At 46.0% G+C, this 20822-nt stretch overlaps 1 protein-coding gene across 1 annotated transcript in view; it reads left to right on the top strand.

Annotated features, from left to right (window-relative positions):
• Positions 1-20822, top strand: part of ATLIG4 (DNA ligase IV) — a 205995-nt gene that overhangs the window by 127920 nt on the left and 57253 nt on the right. The window lies entirely within an intron of this gene.

The following is a 20822-nucleotide window of genomic DNA, read 5'->3' as shown; positions in this document are numbered from 1 at the left end:
AGGCCAGGATATCAAATGTGCCAATTTTGAGTTGGGTCCACCCTTCAAGGAGGCATATTATGCTTGTGCAATCTCAAGGGCACCTAATCTTCTCCTTTGATTGGGTTGTGTGGCAATGTCGAAATTGTTGCACTAACAACTACCAGGTCGTACAAACAACTTGTACGATCATTGCTTGTGTGTACGATGTGTTTGAAGGGCACCTCCAAGATCTTGCATATTAAATAATTTATGGGCAAATGCAGTTCAACATTTACTTGTTTTGGGTGCATGTTTTGAGCTGGTGGGTCAGTGTTTTTAGCTTTTGGCTGATATTTAGATCCTTTCCCAGAGGACACACCTTTGGGCTCCTAGAGTGTTTGGCTTTATGGGGGTGTCTTCATAAAGTACTTGTAGTGAGACCCTAGGGAATGGAAGTGGATTGATGCAAGGAGCCATGGGAAGGGTCTTCCATTCTATTGTTACACTCTTAGTAATGCAAGGAGATTTCAGCTTTGTGTTAGGGGTTGCAAGATTTTCTGAGAACTTCTCACCGGGAGGAGTTTCAGATTTGCAAAAATGAGAAGCATGTTTTCAATTTTGGTTTGTCCCTATCTCATAATCCCATGATGGTAGAACCTTTCTTTGATGATCCTTGCCAATTGGATTAGCAATGGAGCTGCTGCTCCTCCCCGTGAGCTACTGCCCCCCCCTCTCCCTCTCTCAGCCAGCCCCCTCTCCCTCTCCCTCTCCCTCTCTCAGCCAGCCCCCTCTCCCTCTCCCTCTCCCTCGCTGCCCCCCCCTCTCCCCCCCTCGCTGCTGCTCCTCTCCCTCCCCTCTCACCAGCCCCCTCTCCCTCCTCCCTCACCCTCCCTCTCCCCTTCCTCCTCCCCGCCCTCCCTCTCCCGGCCCTGCCCCCCCCTCTCCCTCTCTCAGCCAACCCCCTCTCCCTCTCCCTCTCCCTCGCTGCCCCCCCCTCTCCCCCCCTCGCTGCTCCTCCTCTCCCTCCCCTCTCGCCAGCCCCCTCTCCCTCCTCCCTCACCCTCCCTCTCCCCTTCCTCCTCCCTCACCCTCCCTCTCCCCTTCCTCCTCCCCGCCCTCCCTCTCCTGCGCCCGCCCCCCCCCCCCCCCCCGCCCCGCTACCCCCTACCTCTCCCTCCCTGCCCAACCTCTCCCCCACCCGTCAGCCCCCCCGTCCCCCTTCTCCTCCCCCGTCATCCCTCTCCCTCGCCACCCCCCCGCCTCCCCGCTGCCCCTTTCTCCTCTCCCCTCCCCCGCTGCCCCCTTCTCCTCTGCCCTCCCTCTCTCCCGCCAGCCCCCCCGCCCCCCTCCCTCGCCCTCCCTCTCCCCCCCGCCGCTGCTCTCCCCCTCCCCGCTGCCCCCTTCTCCTCCGCCCTCCCTCTCCCCCGCCAGCCCCCCCACCCCCTTCTCCTCCCCTGCCCCCCTCCCTCCCCCACGCTCTCCCCCCCTCCCCCCCCGCTGCTCTCCCCCCCAAGGTGACCCCTCCCGGGAAAAAAAAAAAAAAACCTCCTCCCTCTCCCTCCCCGCCCCCTTCCTTCCTAACTCAGCTCCCCACGCCTCCCCCTCAGCCTACCTCCGTCTCCTCACTCTCCTCCCCTCTCTTTCTCCTTCTTCCTGCCCCTCTCTTTCCCTTCCCTTCCCCTCTCTCCTACCCTCTCTTTCTCCTTCTTCCTGCGCCCGCGTTCAGGGCATCCTGGGGAGTAGTTTCACGGACGGAGATTTTTCAGTGTTGGAGTCAGCCTTTTCACATCGATTGGCGAATGGATCCCCATTCAGCCAATCTCACCTCCACTGGCCGTGAGAACCGTCATTTTTTCAGAAGACGAGCTGCAGCAGCTCAAGAAAGATGTGGAATTACAGGGCTCCACATCACTTTTCGCCCGCATCTTTGGGTCACACCCTTCCAGATCACAGGCTAGAGACTGGATGCTGGCGGCGTTACCAGGAGACCTCGCCCCTCACCTCAGGGATATTCAACTTTTGGGACGTGGATTCTTCCAAGTGGTTTTCGACTCCCACGAGTCCACAGCCCTTGTTCTCAAAGCTAATCCTCTGGCTTTGGGTTCGAGGAGGATCTTTCTTTTGCCCTACAGTTGGGCTTCGATCCGGTCGAGGAGGACAGGCGGGTCACCTCACTGTTCATTAGGTTTCCTGGTCTTTCTCAGGTCTACCATCGACTGCTTGTCACTATCGGAGCCACATTTGGAGTGGTCATGGAGATCCCCTCCCTTCTGGGCATGCCTTCTTCCTTGACAGAGGCAGTCAGTGCAGACTTCTTCCTCGACAGAGACAGTCAGTGCAGATGGGGTGCCTCGTGTAGGGTCATTGTCTCTGACCCTAACATCTCAGATGACCACATTATGCTTCAGCGTCCAGACGGCTCTCTCTTTTGACAGAGAGTCGAGATTTCAGGTAGATAGGACTAGTGCAGGATTTGCAGGACCCTTGGGCACTTTGCTAGAGAGTGCCCAAGGAAGAGAAAAAGACCCAAGAGGTCTTCTGGTGCGGCTCCTTCACGTACTACCACGACTGTACCTCCCCAGCACCCTGTACCACGCACTCCAGGACCACCAAGAGCAACTGGGTGCCCTGCTTCGCGCACCCCAGGACCACCAGGGGTAGCAGGGCGCCCAATGCCCGCAGCACACCTAGTACCACGATGGAGAGCTATTAGAGCGGCTCCCTTACCTCAGGAGGAAACTTTTGATTCTATCCAGACAGACGCCTTCCAGACTCCAGAGGTGGATGTTGCTGCAGCCCCAGACACTACAGTTCCATATCAGGAGGGGCCTTTAGATCCACCAGCCCCAGTCACTTTGGTGTCTGACCCCTTGGTTTCTGATCACGAGGGGACTACAGGTACTTCTTCCCCGCAGACTGTTTCTGCCACAGTCAGGACAACCGAGAAAGTGCAGGCGCAGATGAGGGCTCCTGATTCCTCTTCACCCCAGCCACAGGCCTCCTCATTCCCCAGCTCCAGTTAACAGTATCAAAAGCTTTGGCAATATCAAGTTGCAATAACAAAACATCCTGCTGCATATATTTAGCATATTCTATTCCAGCATAGGCATTAGCAATGTTGTCTGTGATAGAGCTGCTGGATAGTGAGTTGGCAGATGACATGGCTGTTTTTTTGGATGCCTCCCCCAGGACACTCCCTTCCTTCCGGACAACCTTGGATTTGTTTTGCACGGCTGCAGGTGCACACATTAATTGGCATAAATCCGGTGGTTTTTGGATTTGCGAGAATGACACCCTGGATTGGGGTAATGATATTGGCTTCACTTGGGTACAGAGGGGTGTCTCCGTCAGATATTTGGGCTGCCAGGTTGGGGTGGGCATCTCTCCTTCACAACAGTTTGCTCCGGTGTTGGAAAGCATTAGAAGAAAGCTCCTTTTCTGGAGCTCAGCCAAACTTGATTTGGCCTCCAGGGTGGTGGTGGTTAACCAGGTTCTTCTAGCCACAGCATGGTTTGTATGCTCTTGTTGGTGCCACTCTAGGGATTGTATCACTCAGCTTAAGAGGCCTGTATGAAACTTTTTATGGAGTGGTCTAGATGGCACAACTGATGTTATAGCCAGGGTGGCTTGGGAGACCTTGATTCTTTCTACAAGAGAAGGGGGTTTGAATATCATCGACCCAGATCTACAGTGCAGAGCTTTACTCTGCAAGTTCGTTGTGAGAGGGCTTATGCTAGGGCAAGAGCCTTGGAAGGATTTTTTTATCAGATGCATACAGTCTCGCACGCCCACTTCAGGAGAGGATTGGACACACAATACTAGATGGGTTTTCACCACAGCCCACCTCAGGTCTCCCTCTTCCCCTCTTATGGTTGCTATCCTGAAAGCATGGGCCAGCTTCAGGAGTACTCTTCGCAGGATTCCCCCATCCACCCATGAAGAGATTGAAAGGCAGCCTATCATGTGGAATGACAGGATTTTGGATGAGCTTGGCAGACCACTTGGAGCTTCTCCTTACATGCAGTGGCCAAGATGGGAGAGGGGCCCTGCATCTACAGTGGGAGCATGGAAAGCCTTCAGGAAGCTTCCTGCAGACCAACAGGCCCAGATGGTTCTTAATCTCAGAGGGAGTGCAGGGAGAGTCCAACAGATTGATGCAGCCTTGGCCTTGGATTGGGTGGACACAGATGACATGCCTATTACTTGCTCCACCTGGATGGGGGCATTTTCTAGATTGGGAGTTCCTTTACAGGTGATTGCTTTTCCTTACCCACATGAGGATGCCTTAGTATTTGATGTTTCTTCGGGGGACAGGCTGTCCAGATCCACAGACAATATCTTGTTGGAGGTACCGTTTCAGCCAGTCAAGATAGTGGGCTTCATGGAGCATGGCTCTCTTTCATAGTGGTACTTGGATCCTGACCCGCTTCTCCTCACCCTTGGCTCATGGAGGCTGTGGCTCTATGGAGGTGTCCCAATTAAGTTTTTGCAGTGGGACCCTGGGGAATGGGAATGGATAGATGAAGGGCACCGAGAGAAGGGCATCCTGTTCTTTCGTTACACGGTCAGAAATGCCAGGAAATTCCTGCTCAGCTGTAGGGGTTGGAGGCCCACCAGAGCTCATCATTGGGAGAACTTTCAGATTCCTGCTGACTTGCAGAAAATTTTTTGGCAGAGACTCTGGAAATCCCACCGGAATAGAAAAATCACTCTCTTCTTTTGGCTTTCTATTCATGGTGGGATAGCAATAAACCATTGGAGGTCCAGGTTTGGAGCTGACCCTTCTTGCCCTCGTTGCCTTTCTGCTTTGGAGACAATACAACACTGCCTATGGGATTGCAGACAGGCGAGAATCATATGGAAGGGGATTGCAAGACTTTTCAGCACTTTTGTTCTCCTACTTTTCTATATGACCTGGGGATCAGTGGCTTGGCTTACTCTTTCAGGGCCCTAGGTATTTTTTGAGAGACTTGATTCCTCTTGGGCTCTTCACATCCGACGACACCTTGTGGAGTCGTGCTCTCTAGAGGATGTTCCGGCCACTCTTTTCAAGGCTGCTCACTCCTCGGTCGACTCTCCATGGGAGATCCTAGCTAGCATTGCAGCATGGCACATTTGGAGAGCCAGATGCACTGAGGCTTTGGAGGGTTCTCAGGTTCACCCTTCTCAGATCTTGGCCAGTACTACTTGGACAGATACGATACACACTCTGATGGCCATTTGGGCGACCATGCAGGGCTCATCTCGAGCAGCCTCCTCCAGGAGAGTTACTTTTCTTAGAGATTGGAGAGACTCTCCCTTCTTTGCTGAGACTTCTACAGGGTTGAGATGGCATTTTCAGCCTCAGCCTTGGTTTCTTTCTACCTCATTCCTCTGAGGTGTTTTTTATTACATGCTTAGCATGGTGTATTTCTGCACAAAGCTTCCTCTAGCGGGTTTCTTTCACCCATATATATATCATGATCAATCAAATGAGTCTGAAAGCAATCATCAAACAATTGCCGTAGAGATCGTTTGTAAAAAACAAAAGATGGAAAAGTAGGATCACCAAAGACTCTATGATTCCATCCATAGAGTCCAAAGTGCCCAGTAGCACACCCAAACAAAAATAAATCAAAACCCTTTCTAGCGGGACGAAAACCAATTAACCAGAAGAACTTGCCAAAAGTAACAGTAGGAAATCTTGCTCGAAGCTTCTGACAAATGAGAGCGAGGAAATCACAAGTATGTGGACAGTGCCAGAAAATCTGAAGCACAGAGATTCAGTAGAATGTAGACATATGTGGCAAACAGTCGGGGCAATATGTCTATATGTGAGTAACTGCCCAGATGGAAAAATGCCAAGTATGACTCACCAAAGGAAAAGCTGTTGCCGAAGAGGGACTTTATAATGCCAAAGGAGACGCAGCCGCTTTCTCCACCACTTTAGTGGGCGATCCATATGCTATATAGAGAACGCACTGTGATATGTGAGAGCTTCAAAGGACGGGCTGAAGAAGATGAAGAATATAGAGTCCAATCGTCAAGCCTATCCTGAAGTTCCAAACGAGGTACCGGCAAGAAAGGTTGAAGCATTTCTGAAATTTTATGCCATAAAGGACGATAATGAGCTCAAAACCATACTTGCTAGCAGCCGCAGAAAAAGATAAAAGATTGCCATCATCCTGAAGTACATCTGCCACAGAAGAAATACCCTTGAAAGATATAAAATAGAACGCTTGGCTTCTTGTATAGCGAAAGGAGGGTGGAATACATTGGACCAATAAATATTCTCAGCCCTCAAGGAATTTCCTGACAAAGAATCCCTGCCCTTCCATTCCAAGTGGTATAAAATATGCTTCCAATCAAGAAGCAAATGAGAGACAAAAGGGTAGCCTCTTATGTTGCCTTGAATAGAGCCATATAGAAAATCCCACTGTGTAGGCTGCCAATGCCCAAAAGCAGAAGTATCAATATGCAACAAAAGAGAGCGGATCATGAAAGCCCAAGGCTGAATATTGAGTATATGCATTTGAATATTGAGAGCAAGTATATGCATTTGAATATTGAGTATGTTCAAACCCCCGTGCATCTTTGGAAAACAGAGACGATGCATAGAGAGTAATCTGAGACTTTTCTTCCCATTTTCCCATGATAGCACACATAAAGGAAACCAGATCTGCCTTAGTAAACATGGTGAGGGGCAGATAGAATTGTATGTATGCTATCAAAATGGATTGCGTTATTCGCAAACGAACATGTAATGGCCAAGTTGCAAGCTTCTAATATTCAAGTTTTGCCCTCAACTTTGTGAGCATCCAATTAGTTTGTTGAGAACGAGTGAGCCCCCAACCTAGAGGATAGCCAAGGTGTCGAATCAATTGAGAAGATGAAACAATTTCCCCAGGCCACAAAAGACTATGGCAGTCTTTAGCATGCAACGGCAATAGCTTGTATTTCTGAAAATTCACATGAAGACCAGCAGCTAAACTATATGTAGAAAGAGCTTGCATAATCAAGGAGAGATCACTCTAAGTATGTTTCGGGGTAAAGAAAGAATCATCAGCATATGCTTGAGCGATCATGCTACGGGTGCTAGGAATTTCCAAGTGCAACATGCCAGTGTCCAAAAGGTGGTCCATATTGAAGCATTGGATCAGTGGCCACGGCAAATAGTAAAGCACTGAGGGGACATCCTTGCCGACCAGAACAACCAAGAGTCCAGGTTGTAGAAATATCCCCTGAAAGTATGCAGGCAGCTTTACTATCTTGATATAGCCAATTGATAACTTGCTGCATTTTTGTGCCAAATCCCAAAGCCTGCATGGTTTGTGAAATAAAGTCCCACTTAACAGTATCAAAAGCTTTGGCAATATCAACTTGCAATAACAAAACATCCTGCTGCATATATTTAGCATATTCTATTCCAACATAGGCATTAGCAATGTTGTCTGTGATATGCCTACGAGGAACAAAACCATATTGCGCAGGATGCAACCTATCATGTAAATAGCCTTTTATCCGATCAACGATCATTTTGGTAGTATATTTGTAAATGACTGGCATAAGCGTGATAGGTCTCCAATCAGCCAAAGATTCACTAATCTGCTTTTTTGGAAGTAGTTCAACAAGACCTCTCTTCCATGTGTTTAGCATTTTCTGATTTTGCCAAGCAGAATTTACCATATGCAGCAAAGTATGCTTCAATAGAGGCCAATATTCTAAAAAGAACTCAACTGTAAGACCATCCCATCCTGGAGATTTCCATCTCCCACAGGATTTGATTGCATCTGAGAATTCCCTTTCAGTAAAAGGTTCCTCCAATTCCAAAGCTTGAGTAGTGGAGATAATTGAGAGAAATGATGTACACAGACAGAAGCAAGCTATGACCGTGATGTAGTCCATGAACCATCAGGCATAAGCACCCTGCAAATGTTTGTTTTTAATCTCTTCTGATGCAAGCTTTTAAAAAATTGTTTGGAAGAGCAGCCTTTATCTGTGAAAGCTCTTTGTCTTGCTCTAGTCTCCCATTTAGCAAGTTTTCGGTGATAATTGATTTGGAGACAATGTTTAGCTTGGCATAGTGTTGTTTGCTCATGCAAGGATAAAGGACGAAATTGACTGAGTTCAGTGAGGTTTTGATAAGTCAATTGGGCCTGAGCAACAGTTTCCCTCATAGTCTTCATGTAAGACTTGCCATAACCTCTAATTACAACTTGCATTTTGGAAACAAAAGAATCCCATGCATTATCAATATGAAAGTGGCTCTGAGAAGAGAGAGTGATATGCTTCAGTAACCATTGCCTTGAAAGCAACATGCTGCAAATAGCTATTGTTCACAATTAGACATCGCGTTTGAGGCAGTCTATCATCTGGCATATAATGAAAAGATAACGTCAACCATAATGGTGCATGATCTGAATGCACAAAGGCATAGTCAACCCACATTTTGCATGTAAAATCATCATTTTGTTGCGGAGCTACACTATACCAGTGATGCAGACGTGCCTGATAAGAAGAAAGGGCATTATGTTGGAAAGTGTATCCAGGTGACAAAGGCTGCAATTCCTTCCAAAGATCAAGCAAATCAAGATGAATCAGTAATTGAGACCATGCATGCCTTTGAGAGGTTAACGTATGAGTATCTCCTGATGTATTGTCACCCTGTTGCGGGGCATTATTGAAATCCCCACATATAAAGGCATGAGATCTCCATGGATATCTGTGCATGGCATCCCAAATTACACTTCTATCTCGAGAAGATTGAGTTGCATATGCAGAAGCAAATTCAAACACCTCGCCTTGAATGATGCATTGAAGAATAATCCATTTGCCTTGATTGTCATTTAAAGCATTAATTGGCTGAAGCTCATGCTTAATCAAAATGACTACACCTGAGAAAGAGTTCTCCCCAGCATAGAAAATATCATAGCCACAGTAATGACCTTTCTTTCCTCCATAGACATGTTGATTGTGTTCTTGTAGTGCCACTATCTCAGGCTGAAATCGATTGATATACAACTAGACAGATTTCCATTTTCTATTGTCACACATCCTCTGAACATTTAGTGTAAAGCATTTGAATGAGCAGTCATATTTACAGAAAAACAGCTATGTACAGGAGCAATCTTCAGGATGTCAACCCTGCATTTCTACCTCAGGGTCAGGGCCTCTTCCCTGAGAAGAAACATCCGCCTGAGGAGTAGACAGCAATGCAACAACCTCTTCTTCAGGGAAGAGGGTTTTGCTAGTCGTCACTGCAGCCTATGTGATTCCAATTCTTGAGTTGACCTCTGGAGAGTTTCCACTAGAAGATGCACCATTCCAAGTGCGAGGGGGTGGAGGTCGTCGAACAGAAATAACTTTTGTTTGACTTTGCAATCCATCAATTGGAGTTTTTGGTCCTTTTGCTGAAGGTTGAAGAACACGAAGCGAAGGGGAAGAAGCACTCCCATTTGCAACAACTGGGGCTTTGCCTTTATCTTGATTCACAAATAACTGTCTATTACCTTTATTTTTATTCCCAATAGAGGCAGAAGCATTCTTATTGGGCATCTAAGCAGACAAAGTAGCAGGAGGCATTTTATGCTGCCTCATTGGACACTGTGAAACCATGTGCCCAAATTTTACATTCAAAGCAAGCCCTTGCAAATAATCCCCATTTCAATTTATCAAATGCACTGCCCATGTTAACATTGTTCACCGTGACTAAATAAGACTCCGGTGTGGGATTATCAGTATCCCAGAGAATGCAAAATCGATTAGAGTTGCCATTAGGCCACGGTAGGCAAACCACTTTGCCTAAAGTTGCTGCAATTTTAGGCAAGAGTGAAGCCATGCAATACGGGAGGTCTACAACTTAAACCCAGACTGGACATTGATGTCGAATCAGAGCCTGATAATCCCTTGTGGGGGACCATGCATGCCTTTCAGAGGTTAACATATGAGTATCTCCTGATGTATTGTCACTCTGTTGCGGGGCATTATTGAAATGCCCACATATAAAGACATGAGATCTCCATGGATATCGGTGCAAGGCATCCCAAATTACACTTCTATCCCGAGAAGATTTAGGTGCATATACAGAAGTAAATTCAAACACCTCGCCTTGAATGAGGCATTGAAGAATAATCCATTTGCCTTGATTGTCATTTAAAGCATTAACTGGCTGAAGCTCATGCTTAATCAAAATGATTACACCTGAGAAAGAGTTCTCCCCAGCATAGAAAATATCATAGCCACAGTAATGACCTTTCTTTCCTGCATAGACATGTTGATTGTGTTCTTGTAGTGCCACTATCTCAGGCTGAAATCGATTGATATACAGCCACACAGATTTCCATTTCCTATTGTCACACATCCTTCGAACATTTAGTGTAAAGTATTTGAAATGAGCAGTTATACTTGCAGAAAAACAGCTATGTACACCAGCAACCTTCAGGATGTCAACCTTGCATTTCTACCTCAGGGTCAGGGCCTCTTCCTTGAGAAGAAACGTCCGCCTGAGGAGTAGACAGCAATGCAGCAACCTCTTCTTCAGGGAAGAAACATCTGCCTGAGGAGTAGACAGCAATGCAGCAACCTCTTCTTCAGGGAAGAGGGTTCTGCTAGCTGTCACTGCAGCGCATGTGATTCCAATTCCTGAGTTGACCTCTGGAGAGTTTCCACTAGAAGATGCACCATTCCAAGTGCGAGGGGGTGGAGGTCGTCAAATAGAAATGAATTTTCTTGGACTTTGCCATCCATCAATTGGTTTTGGTGCTTTTGCTGAGGGTTGAATAACAGGAAGCGAAGGGGAAGGGGCACTCCCATTTGGAACAGCTGGGGCTTTGCCTTTATCCCGATTCACAAAAAACTGTCTATTACCTTTATTTTTATTCCCAATAGAGGTTGAGGCATCCTTATTGGGCATCTGAGGAGGTGGAGTAGCAGGAGGCATTTTATGCTGACTCATTGGACACTGTGAAGCCATGTGCCGAAAATTTTTACATTCAAAGCAAGCTCCTGCAAATAATCCCCATTTTAATTTATAAAATGCATTGCCCATGTCAACATTGTTCAGCGTGAGTGAATAAGACTCCGGTGTGGGATTATCAGTATCCCAAAGAATGCAAAATCGATTAGAGTTGCCGTTAGGCCGTGGTGGGCAAACCACTTGGCCTAAAGTTACTGCAATTTTAGGCAAGAGTGAAGCCATGCATTGCAGGAAGTCTACAACTTCACCCCAGACCAGACATTGATGTCGAATCAGAGCTTGATAATCCCTTGTGGGGGACCATGGCAAAACGTGCAGCATTTGTAGCCCAAAAAAGAGTGGCGAATGTTCCAAAAGCATTTGCATGTGAATCTCATCTACCATAATGAACTCAAAAAAGCCTCTGGCTGCATAGTGTACCTTACGAACAAACGAACCAGCCAGTGTGCGGGTCAACGAGTTGCCTACCTCTGCAGCAGGTGGCATCCGACCTGGGAAAAATAAAATGACTGCATTTTTGGCATATTTTCTAACTGGATCCACAATTTCTTCCACTTCAACCGTGAGATCAACCGATGGAATAGAGTCTTTCCACTGTTTCCTTGTGTCTGCAAATCCCTCGTGCATGACATCATAAACCAGTTGTGCTTCAACAGAATCATGCACAAGGTCATGCTGACCCTTAGCCTGCTTTTGCTTTTTGCATTGAACCGATCGATCCTTTTGAAATTTTTTTTCGTAAGAGTATTCAGCCATGTCTTCTGAAGAAGATGGAACCCACAAAAGGAGTACGTGTAAAGTGATAAAAGAGAAAAAACAGTCCCGAAAAATAGCCGTCAAAGAAAAAGAAATAGTGTATTTGCAAGGAGAAGAAGGGGAAAGAGATATTAGGGGTTTAGAGAGAAGAAAATACAAGTTCTGGAGAAGGAAAAGAAAAAACCAGGAAAAGATCTAAGATGAACTATAAGTCAGAGGTAAAAGAGAAGTTCGGGCGATCGAAAGAGTACACAAGACCCAGGAACCTAAAAGGAGAGAAAGGGGGAAGAGGCAACCCTTAGAACTAGTGTGTAGAATCAGCCCGTGAACAAACCCTATACAAACAGCGACCCACGAGCAGGGAATCAGCCGGCAGCAGCAGCCTGAACAAGGTGGAACAGTCCGTACACCTGTACGGAATTGTACGGAACTCTGGCGGGGCTGTACGGCAGGGATTTACCACCTCAAACAGCTGTTTATGTACACGGATTTGGAGCAGTAGGTAGCTGAAGCATACGGGCTTATCTGAAGAGGCTAAGGAGCTGATGGGAGGGCTGGAGCAAGGGCTGCAGGTCCTTTCTGTCTCTCTCTGAAAAAAACGAAAGATGGATAAGTAGGATCACCAAAGACTATGATTTTTGTCCATCCATAGAGTCTAAAGTGCCCAGTAGCGCATCCAAACAAAAAATAAATCAAAACCCTGTCTACCGGGATGAAAACCAAATAACCAGAAGAACCTGCCAAAAGTAACAGTAGGAATCACACACACTTTTTATTTAAAATAGTAATATCCAGTACAGTGTATAAATTTACAAGATGGGAAGTCTGCAAAATGGAGAGTATCCCAAAGATCAGAAACATAAAAAGAAAAGCTCTATGCAAGAAGCATCTATATCGTCCTCATGGCAGGCATCATATAAGGATTGCTGCAATGAGGCTCGGAAAGATTCATATGACTTGTGAATTTGCCGACCCAAGTATGCCAAATTATGCTCACTCCAGATTGTCCAAAGAGCCCAATATCTCACCCAAGACAGAAATAGTGAGTATTGAGACAAAGACCTCATAAATCTACCAAATAGCCAAAAATGTTTCCCAAATCTGTGACTCGGAAAACGGAGCCGAAGATGATCTGAAATTCTCCTGAGGAGGTTCATAGAACACGGGCAGTGCCAAAGCAAATGAGGGACAGTCTCTGAAGGAGCCTGACATCTTAAACATGTGGATGGTGCAATGTGACGTTTGGCAAGTGTGACTCCCACTGACAATGTGCCTGTCATGCATCTCCAAAAAGAAAAAGTCATTGTTTCAAAGGCATTTTACACTTCCATAATATCCGGAGATTCTTCCGGAACCATGAGAGGGGCTTCTTGATATGCCACAGAGTATTAGCATATTGCTGAATCCATGGAGCAGGCTGAAGAAGCCTGTAGGCTTTGATGGAGGTCAAGGCAGGCAGAGGAACAAGATGAGAGCATGTAGCAGAGGGTTGCAATTGCCAATCCATAAGCCTGTCTGTGTCAGCCACAGGAGGAACAGGTAGAAAAGGATGTAACAAATCAGTAATTTTCTTCCGTATCGACCTATAGTGCATTCCCAATGCATAGGAAGCAGTGGCCAGAGGAAAAGATAAAACATAGCCCTGATCATCTACCACATCATGTATGTATCTAATTCCCAATTTCATGAGATTGTATGCCCGAACAGGTTCCTGTAAAGCGAGTGGAATGTCAAAGATGGCACTCCAATGAATACTTTCTTTCCTCATTGAGTTTGTCCCCGAGCAATTATCAGGAGCCCATTTGACCTTAGAAAGTATTTGTTTCCGATTAAGTATCAGAGCAGTAGAGAAAGGACAGCCAGGTATCTTCCCTACAAATCTCCCAATGACAACCTCCCAATGATCAGTAGTCCTATCACCTTCCTTGTCACTATACTAGGCATTTCTTACTGATCACGGGAGTAGCACCCTGATTTTTCCTCCCAGCCTATTCTGCCAAGACTTCCAAGCAAGAGAGAGAGAGCTGTAATCGAAATCACGTAAAAATCCAATCCTTATCTTCTCTCACTAGCCTTAGCAGACCCCAAATCCCTAGATAGATCTAGATGCCACATGTAATCCATATAGGGCCTTCCTAATGCAACATTTCACCCCTCTCTTGGGATGCATTTAATTCCTTGCCCCTAGGCACAATCTTAGCACTAGGCCCTTGGTCTCAGATCTATCCAGTCTGGTGCTATCAGCCCTCACCTAGGACCTTGACATTAATCCCACCCGATCATTTACATAAAGCGCAAACACATATATTACAAAGATAGATCCTATAAGGGAAATGTCGACTGATTCTTCCGAGGTCATGCTACCTCGGCTAGAGCGTAACATTCCTTCCCTCTTCAGACATCAGCGTCCTCGATGATAAAGTCTGGGAACACTCTCCGCAATTGATATACGGATTCCCAGGTAGCTTCGGATAGAGGCTGACCATGCCATGCAACCAACACCGTGGGTATCTTCCGATTTCGTATTTGCATTGTTCCTCGGTCCAGGATTCTTGTTGGTTTGCGCCTTGCAATATCCTCTATCTCCTGAAACAAAACCACACCTTCGATTAGTGAGTCACCAGTATGTAAAAATTTCTTTAAACGTGAAACATGAAAAACCGGGTGCACCTTACACCCCTGTGGCAATTCTAATTTATAGGCTACACTGCCTATTCTCTTTAGAATTAACCACGGCCCACAGTATCGAGGTGATAATTTAGCACACTCTCCTGAAGTCAACGACTTCGAGTGCGAAGGAATTCTGAGAAAAACTTTTTCTCCTTCTTCAAATACTCTTATAGACCGATTTTCATCCGCATACACCTTGGCTCTATCCATAGCCTGGCGGATATTAGCTCTCGCAAGTGCTAGCATCTCCCGCATCTGAACTACAAAGTTCGCGGCACTAGGCACTTTCTGAGGTACTCCAACTATAGTCGGATTGGCTGGTCTATAACCATAGTTCAGCTCAAACGGACTGAACCCAGTAGATGAATGTTTCCTATCATTGTAGGCAAACTCCAACAATGGCAACCACTTGTCCCATGTATGTTGCCTCAATGACACATATGCTCTCAGCATATCCTCTAAAGTCTGGTTGACTCTCTCCGTCTGACCATCCGTCTCAGGATGATCCCCACTACTCATTCCCAACTCAGTCCTTAGTGTCTCAAATACCGCTGTCCAAAAGTGACCGGTAAACCTGACATCTCTGTCTGACACTATGGATCTAGGCAATCCATGCAGACGAAATATATGTCTAATAAACAAATCCGCTACTTGCGGGGCACTAACAGACTCTCTAGTCGGAATGAAGTGAGCCATCTTGGTTAGACGATCAACCACCACAAGGATAGAATTATACCCTCCTTGTGTTGCAGGTAGTCGTACAATAAAATCCATGGAAATGCTCTCCCACTTACTTAGTGGTATTTCCAAGGGCTGTAAAAGTCCGGGTGGCTTCACCCGCTCGGCCTTACTTACCTGACACGAGAAACACCGTGTCACATATTCATGAATATGCTTTTTCATCTTTGGCCAAAAGAAATCTCGCTTCACGAGATCATATGTCTTCTCGACTCCTGGATGTCCCGCACACGGGCTATCATGGCATTGTCGAATGACTCTCTGCTTGAGATCATTCTGACCAGGTACTACAACCTTGCCATTTCTAACTAGCATACCATCCCTTATGGTATATCTTGCATAAGTTTGGCCTTTTCTGGATGCCAGGTCATCCTTTTCATTTTCCCCGGGTTTTAACACATGAGCTTTAGGCCATAAGCTCTGGACAAACTCGTCCACCTTCTGAGTTTCTCTGATCTCGGTCATTAGAGCACTCTCTAATACCGTGAAACTCAGGTTGTGCATAATGCGAGACAACGCATCAGCTATCTTATTGTCTTTTCCTCTTCGGTACCGAATCGTTAGATTAAACTCCTGCATGAGCTCTGCCCACCTAGCTTGGCGGCCCCTTAAGTCAGGCTGTTTACAGAAATGTTTCAGAGTATCATGATCCACATCCACATAAAACTCTGAACCATACAGATAATGCCTCCATGTTTTCAAAGCATGGATAACAGCATACAACTCCAATTCATGAGTTGGCCAATTCCTTTGAGAGGGAGAAAGCTTCTTGCTTTCGAAGGCTACTGGCCTTCCCTCTTGAAGGAGAACTGCTCCTACCGCAATGCCACTTGCATCGGTTTCTAGGAACAATGGTTTCTGGGGATCAACTATTTTTAACACCGGTCCTGTGACCACAGCTTGTTTTATGGTGTTAAAACTTTCCTGTTGATTCTGTCCCCAAATAAAAGGTACTTTATTTGAGGTCAGATCAGTCAATGGCGATACTATTTCGGAATATCCTTTGATATGCCTTCTATAAAACTGGACAAATCCCAAGAATGATCGCAACGCGGTCAGACTCTGAGGGATTGGCCAAGTTAGTATCGCAGCCACTTTCTTCGGATCCATTTCTACCCCCTGTGGAGTAATTATGAACCCTAAGTACTCAAGCCTAACCATACACAGTATAGTTTTCTTTTTATTCACGTAAAGACTGGCTTTCCTCAAAGTACTGAACACTATCCTTAAGTGTTCACAATGCGCAGTAACACTTTTACTGAATATCAAGATATCGTCAATGAAATGTACTACGAACTTTCCGATATACGGACGTAGTAGATCGTTCATAAGCATGACGAAGGTCGCTGGAGCATTGGTAAGTCCGAAGGGCATTACCAAAAACTCATAATGACCAAACCTGCTTCTAAAAGCGGTTTTATGCACATCCTCGGCTCTAATCCGGATCTGATGATAGCCGCACTTAAGATCTATCTTGCTGAAAATCACGGCTTCATGTAATGCATCTAGCAAATCATCAATCCGAGCCATCGGATACCTGTGCTTAACAGTGATATTATTTAATGCTCTGTAATCTATACAGAGGCGAAACGTATCATCCTTTTTCTTCTTTAATATCACTGGCGAAGCAAAAGGTGAGAAACTTGGTTGAATCTGCCCCAACTTGAGGTATTCTTCCAGTTGCCTACGCACCTCCGCTTCTTCAGTAAAACTCATTCTATAGGGAGGTCTATTTACAGGTTCTGCCCCCGGGATCAGTTCAATCTTATGCTGAACTTTCCGCTCTGGAGGTAACCCATAAGGTAGTTCATCCCTAAAACATTCAGAGAACTCCTCTGTTATAAGGTTAGCCAGCTTGGCCATCTCATCACTTTGCATAACATCAGTGCTAGCCGAAGACTCATCCACTGACTCTACCGATGCTGTGCAAAGGTATAAAAACTCTACTTGAGCCTTTCTGATTTCCATCACGGAAACCAACGGTCCCTGAGGTATATCTTTTTCACCTCGCAAGACATAAAGCACATCATTCATCTTGAATTGATACACGTGCTTTTTCCAATCAATGGCTGGATTCTTCCTAGAATGCCACGCCATTCCCAGGGCTATATCCGCATGAGCAAGCTTGGTTATTTCAAAATCAAGCTTCTCAGCATAGTCCTGAATCCGAAGCTCCAACTGGGTAACCCTTTGGTCCCATACTTCAGTTGAACTTCCATCAGCCATCCTGACTGTATACGCATAGTCAGATGGACTTGTCTTTAATTTCAGCCTCTTCACGAGCTTGGAGTTAATCACATTGTGAGTTGACGCTGAGTGAAACAACACAATGACATCATGACTGGCCACTTGCCCTTTCATTTTGATTAACTCTGTATCATTGAAGGCTGTATACCCCGTTGCTGCGGGCTTAGATAGGATGTTATCAGGTGCACTCGTCACTAACTTAGTAACAGACACACAGAACAAACAAGGTACTAACCTCTGAGAAGATCCCGCTAGTTGAATCTGCATCTCTTCCGCTCTGGGACTTCCCTGCATCTCCACGTCGCACTCTGAGATCACCGTCTCAGCCATCCGACGATCTTTATTACGTGGACAATCTCTCCACTGATGAGGTTGAAGGCAACCAAAGCATAAGCCTTCTCTCCTCGCTTTTTCCCTTTGTTCCGGGTTCAAGGGAGACTTAGACCAAGCCCGGGCTGCCATTGGAGTTACTTTCGTTTTCACTCCAATGGTGGTACTTGGCTTAGGAGTTTCAGCCGGTCTCGCCTGCTTGGCTTGACCACTCGGCTGCGAACCACTCCCTCTACTAGTCCACTTCTTCTTAAACCCAGATTTCTTCGGATACCCATACTGGGTTCCGACCTGTGCAAACCCACTTGGCTTGCTGCCCTTGGCATCCTCGTAGTTCAGGGCTATAGCTATTGCATCATCTAGCGTGTTCGTGTACTTAGCCCGAACTTCCATTTTTATTCGATCATTCAATCCAAATATGAAATCTTTCACTTGGATTGATTGAGGCAGGGGTTCGTCAACCTTCATTACACTCTCTCGAAACTTATCAGTGTATTCTGCCACTGATAAATTTCTCTGACGAAGGTTCCTATATTGATCCCAAGCTCGGGATGCCTCGTCAGGAGGTAAGAAGTGTTTCCTGAACTCTCTTTTAAACCCCTCCCAGGTAGTGGATGCTATGCCATCTTTTTGTTGTTTAATCCACCACCGATCCGCTGCCTCACTAAACATATGGGTGGCCTCGCGGATCTTTTTGATGTCATTTCTGATCTCACAAATGGCGAACGCCTCGTCCCATTTGTGTAACCAGGTCTCAATGACATCGGAGCTACAGTCGTTCATCTGACCAGAATACTTTTCCGGTCTGTAATTGGCAATATTTGGCACTTTAGCCTTCCTAGGCTCGACCGTATGGACTAGACTCCAGTTCCATTGGAGCCTTTCCCTTCTCTTCTCGAGAAGGTCTGGCAGACATACTTTGTAACGCTCTTCTAAGTTCAGATTGCCCTGCGTTGGCTTGTAATTGCTGCGCTAACAGCTGTTGCAAGGCATCCTCCAGCAATGCAATCCTGCCAGATAAAGTATGAGCTACTGGGCGCGATCCCTGCTGGGTCGGCCGGACTCCTGATTCACCAGGGTCCCTCCTGGAAGCCCCTTATTCTTCTTCCATTCAAATCAATGGGTGTTTTGCTTTTAAAAAAAAAAAATAAAAATAAAAAATTTAAACACCCCTAAAACACTGTACTTACAAACTGACACAATTCCCTATACTAGGGAATACCTGCAATCTGACAACTATACTGACCAAGTATTTGACACAAGCATATATCACAATATACCCCAAACCACTTTCCCTGTACTAGGGAAATTCCTGCATCAAACTGACTTGAGCACACAAGCATAATCTGAAAGACAGTCCACAAAATTTATTTTTTTTTCACTTCAGATTCCCTTCTGCTGTATAGAAATAAATGTAACTGTAAATTGAAATTTTGCACAGAAAGAAAAAGAGCTGCTCCCTGGTGGTTTGCTCCTGCATAACAGCAAATGAAACAATCTTTTGCAATCTCTCTGGTCTCCGTTGATTCCGAGTTCCGCTAGCTATAACGAATGATAAGCTGTCGACTGCTTTGAATAGCTGCTAGATGACCTGAAGGCCTCCTCGTAACTTCCTGATCATAAATAAAACGTTTCTGCCTAAGCCTTTGCAATCTCTGAATTAACTAATCGGCGCCGTGCCTTCCAACGGTCCCTGTTCCGTCAGGGTTACGGGAACCTTGCTCTCCGTTCGTGTCGATAAATCTCCCAGCCCACGGACTAATCTCTTGCGCCAACGATCCTACGCTCCGTCGTTCTGCGCCAACCTACCAGCTAACCCCACGCTATCTTCGTCGAATCGTTGCATCAGCCCGTTCGTGGGTCCACGTGAGCGCCGCTCCTCACAGACCTCGTCGTCATCCTCAGTTGATCCGTCACCAGCTACCGTCTGTCGACGTAGCACCTTCACGCACCACCGTATGATCGACGATTCTCTACTGCCGTTAGCCCGTTACTGTTCGTCGACCAGCCAGCCTTCTGATTCGTTTCTTTCTTACCGCTGACTAGCGTCGATTCGTCTCTTTCCAACCTTCTGCTCTGATACCAACTATCACCTTCCTTGTCACTATACTAGGCATTTCTTACTGATCACGGGAGTAGCACCCTGATTTTTCCTCCCAGCCTATTCTGCCAAGACTTCCAAGCAAGAGAGAGAGAGCTGTAATCGAAATCACGTAAAAATCCAATCCTTATCTTCTCTCACTAGCCTTAGCAGACCCCAAATCCCTAGATAGATCTAGATGCCACATGTAATCCATATAGGGCCTTCCTAATGCAACATTTCACCCCTCTCTTGGGATGCATTTAATTCCTTGCCCCTAGGCACAATCTTTGCACTAGGCCCTTGGTCTCAGATCTATCCAGTCTGGTGCTATCAGCCCTCACCTAGGACCTTGACATTAATCCCTCCCGATCATTTACATAAAGCGCAAACACATATATTACAAAGATAGATCCTATAAGGGAAATGTCGACTGATTCTTCCGAGGTCATGCTACCTCGGCTAGAGCGTAACAAGTCCAATGACCATAAGCACAAGTCCTCATGTTGACACACATGGATGCTAGCATATAAGTCCAAGGCTGTTGTTGGCGGAAAAAGTATGCAGCATAGTCGCCTTCCTTGCAAGTACATGATATCTTATATTGAGGACATTAAGTCCACCATGCATCCTAGGAGAGCACACCATTTCCATCTTCATCAGTCTCAATGCTTTCACAGTAGTTTTTGTCCTCGATAACATCTCCATAGCTTGAGACATAAAGGCTGAAATATCTTTGGAGGACCAATGCAGCAAAGGCAAAAAGAACTGGACATATGACATTACAATGGACTGCACTTTTCTGAGCTTGACATGAAGTGGCCAAGTAGAAATTTTCCAGTATTCCAGTTTATGTTGAAGTCTTTGAAAGATCCATTTTAACTGCTGCTTCCTGGTGATATGCCATCCCATAGGATATCCCAAATGTGTGACTACATCTTTGGAATGCACCACCTGACCTAGCCAGAGAATAGAATGCCAGTCACATTGTTTCAGGGGAAGCAATTTAGATTTGTCAAAATTGACATGCAATCCCGCTGCCAATCCATACAATGATAGAGTGGTCATAAGCATGTGAACTTCCCG

This window comes from Dipteris shenzhenensis, chromosome 2, assembly GCF_047967505.1.
Source record: "Dipteris shenzhenensis isolate YYH24624 ecotype China chromosome 2, Dip_SZ_1.0, whole genome shotgun sequence".
NCBI lineage: Eukaryota > Viridiplantae > Streptophyta > Polypodiopsida > Gleicheniales > Dipteridaceae > Dipteris > Dipteris shenzhenensis.
The sequence above is the reverse complement of the archived record's forward strand: the minus strand, read 5'-3'. Positions and strand labels throughout refer to the sequence as shown.